Source organism: Trachymyrmex septentrionalis, unplaced genomic scaffold (genome assembly GCF_001594115.1).
Source record: "Trachymyrmex septentrionalis isolate Tsep2-gDNA-1 unplaced genomic scaffold, Tsep1.0 scaffold109, whole genome shotgun sequence".
In the NCBI taxonomy this organism is placed as follows: Eukaryota; Metazoa; Arthropoda; class Insecta; order Hymenoptera; family Formicidae; genus Trachymyrmex; species Trachymyrmex septentrionalis.
Window position 1 is genome coordinate 750322 of NW_017304217.1, and position 3729 is coordinate 754050.

General features: G+C 34.5%; 1 protein-coding gene across 5 annotated transcripts in view; it reads right to left on the reverse strand.

Moving 5' to 3' along the window:
* Positions 1–3729, reverse strand: part of LOC108748417 (tetraspanin-1) — a 46753-nt gene that overhangs the window by 27492 nt on the left and 15532 nt on the right. Inside the window, exon 1 of one of the 5 annotated variants that reach the window (XM_018486617.1) lies at positions 3191–3209. The exons of the other annotated variants lie outside the window; for them this stretch is intronic. The gene's annotated coding sequence lies outside the window, so the exon portion shown is untranslated. Of the gene's footprint in view, positions 1–3190; positions 3210–3729 lie in introns of those variants that run through there. 5 annotated transcript variants of the gene reach the window in all.

Below are 3729 nucleotides of genomic sequence, written 5' to 3' on the forward strand. Positions count from 1 at the left end.
AGAGAGAGAGAGAGAGTGTTAAAATTTTTAAAAATAAATACTCGCTACGAGTATTTATGCCAAAGCTGGGTGTTGAGTGCAGGTAATATTTAATAAATCATATAATTCGAATACAGAAATCAAACAAACTCAATTTGGATTATTCTCAATGTTAATAAACAATAAAATATCGCAATAAAAATATCCATTAAAATCTTGAATACTAATATACGGTAAAAGTTGCTTAAATTCGTCAAAAATTATTAATTCAAAATCCGTGGAGATAAAAAACGTTACCTTCTCTCTTCTAATAATAAATCGTTGTAAAAATAAACTGCAGTTTCCAGACGGTATTACAATATAAAGAACAGCCAATTGCAATAGCATGCACTAAATGCTTCTATCACAATCAACTTGTCGTATCAACTTTCAAAAGTGGATACATGTAACTCTTAACTTCCGGTGACTTAACTTCTTATTGTTTTTTTTTTTCCTTTTTAGGTTTTTCCGGCAAATATATGTGTAAACACAATTTTGTACGTGTATATAAACAGAAGAGGATCCAACTATTTTAAAGAAAGCAACATATATAAGATACAGAATACGTCGTTCCTTCCTTTTAACCAGAACATAATCATATTGATTGGGAGAGTAATTTGGTACTTGTGACTATAATTGCACGGTAAAATAATTATAATTAGGAATTCCATTTTTATAGTTATTACAGCTTATAATGTTAGTAATAATAATTATATTTATAGTCCTATCGAAAAATATGTAATTGGCACTGTGAAGATGACTATGAATTATACATATTTAAATTACAGTAATTACAGTAATTACAATCATTGTTTTTTTTCTCAGTGCATCTGGAATGATTTTACATCCCAGCCCCTATATTCTATAATTCGTTATACAGTCGTTATGTGTTGATAACGACAGTTGCGGAGCTTTTTTACTATGTAAAATATCTGCACAACTGTCGTTATGAACAACATAACGATTGCATAACGAGTTACAGAATTCCGCTGCTGGTGGCTTTCACAACGATTTCCATGTTCCTGCCAGCTTTTTCGATAGAACAAGTGTGAAGGTGTGAGGCGACAAATCCGGAATCCTCATCTTGTAATGGCCGCTACGCACAGACACGCGACGCACCGCGAATACCGCACGTGTTTGACATCTCGCAAACTACGTCACGGAGATAATCTCAAGGCAAACCTATCCCGTCCGCGTGCATGCTAATGCGACCATCGGTAATGGCGTTGCGGATACATTATAGTTGCAATTATATCATCGCGTGCATGAGCACGTCCCAACGAGCATTGGAAAAACTCGGCGCGTTTCATTACATATGTACGAGTATGTATGTACATTCCTCGAGCAAAAACGGCCTTGTGTCTCTTCGAGAATGTGGTCGCTCTAAACACCGCGTGTTCCGCGCAAATCTGCACGGTGATATAGAATGCAACGATGAATCTGCAACTAGAGTCCCTACTAAAAGTCTAAACACCGTACGCGTCTTACTTTACTTTTGATTGGCTCCGCTATGTTTGGGTTGAAACCAGAAGTTTTTCAGGTTAGGATAATGTAAAAGTGATCAGCAGAGTAACAATAAGCAATTTGCCAAGTTATATACAGTTTATAAAGTTTACGAAGGGTGTTGAAAGAGAAGTATGTGTATTAGATTAACATCTTTCAAAAAAATACAGAAAAAAATGTATAATGACATTTATGCCAATGAATACAAGTTTTTGACATATCTATGTGTAGATTACATTAATCTAGTTTCGACTGCATTGACACGCCTAGATGTATAGTTAACACGAAGTTTGCGGAAATTTATCTACAATATTATACATAAGGATTTAAAATGTGTAATTTTTTAAAGAAAATACGAAATACGATGGACTGTGTGGATAAATAATATATATGTAGGTCCTTAGCAGCCTAAGAAAAATAAATCAATATTTTCACTTATGTACCTGTTTTAATTGTATTTGAATATTTCGTGTCTTATGACTAAACTTCCAGTTCGAATCCATACATGGACAACAACAACTGTTCAGTCTCTTATTATAAGAACTCTATTCGCAACTCGAGTTCGCTTCTCGATGGATCATCCTGGACTCGCGAGTCCTTACGAGAAGAAAGTGAATCTCACGGCGAGTGAAAGTTCCATGAAAATAAATGTCGATGAGCGATGAGATCGATTTTCATTGTCAATCTCATATTAACACGAAGTGAAATTTACACAATATTTTTTTACTAGCAACTAACGTGCTAGTCTACGTTAGGAAAGTAGTTAAGAAATATGATTCTACATTAAGAGAAAAGTTTTTGGTATACTTGTAACTATAATTACATGGTATACTTTAATTAATTTACTGTTACAACGTTGGTAATAAAAAAATTATATTTGTTTAATTTTATCAAGAAATATATACTTATAGTCATTTTCAGTGCCAACTATACACTATAACAAAGAATTTTTCTAATGTTATGACACTTGAAAGTTACGCGCGCGACGTATAAATACGATCGGCATTATCGCCTCTACGATACCCCTTATAGGTGTAACGATATAATGCCAGTGGCACTTTCAAGCTTTGTAATTTGTTAAGTATTGATTACAAAAATACTTTATTATAGTGTCGCGACTTCAGCTGCAAGAATATGTAACAAAAAATAAGAGTTTCCATTTGAGATTTTTGTGTTAACTTTGACAGGGCTTTTCAAGGTCATCCAAAATTTAAATGTCACCATTTAATTTCTTTAAGTCCTGCGACTTAAAACATTTTTTTCAGAAGTGCTTATTTTTTAAGATATTTAAGGGTTCGAGACTTTTTGTACATCCTATATATACATACTCCTATATATATATACTTATCGATAAAACCACATATAATTATTGTTACTAATATTATTATAACTATAAACATGGTACCACGTAATTATAGTCACAAAAAACTTTTCTCTTTTCTAGAGTTGAAAAAATAGCTAAAAAATATATAATTTATATACACAATTGGGAAATTTGTGTTAAAACTTAACAAATTTTACATGTCTTAAACCATTCAAATTTTGGTATTAATTCAACTACTTCATTTTTTATGACCGACGAATTAAGTGCGACAAATGTGAATCGACCTCATAAATATTAAATTCCCTCGCTCCTTATTTCAGCATTACTACGTATATGTATACATACTCGTATATCACAGCCCGATCTGACGGTCCGCAGTTTCCGTTTTGAAGGCTCAATCTCAAGGAACGCTTCATCCATTCGGTTTTCCCGCTTTTCTCGTCATTAACCGTTCGTGTTCACCGTTCGGGATCTCTCGTGAAAAAGCGATTTCTCGCTAATAATCTTCTTAGGACCCTTGAAACAAGCTCCAGTCTCCCAGTCTTGATTCGAGCAACGGTACATGTCGCGTGACGCGCGTATGCGCGTTCATTCATGTGTTTCTAAGGCTCGAAAAGTCTGCCAACTGGCGGTTGCTGCTTAACGCGCCACTTTCACCAATACAACGACGAGCGCAACGACGAGCGCAACGACGAGCGCAACGACGAGCGCAATCACTCGCCTCGGCGCGGCGCGGCTTTTGGATTCGATAAAAATTATGCGACTGCTCGATTGCAAGCATAATTTACGCAAGTGTCGTAATAACCGAATATGGATTAAATGAGATAGCGTATGTGCGTACGTATATATATATATATATATATATATATATATATATATATATA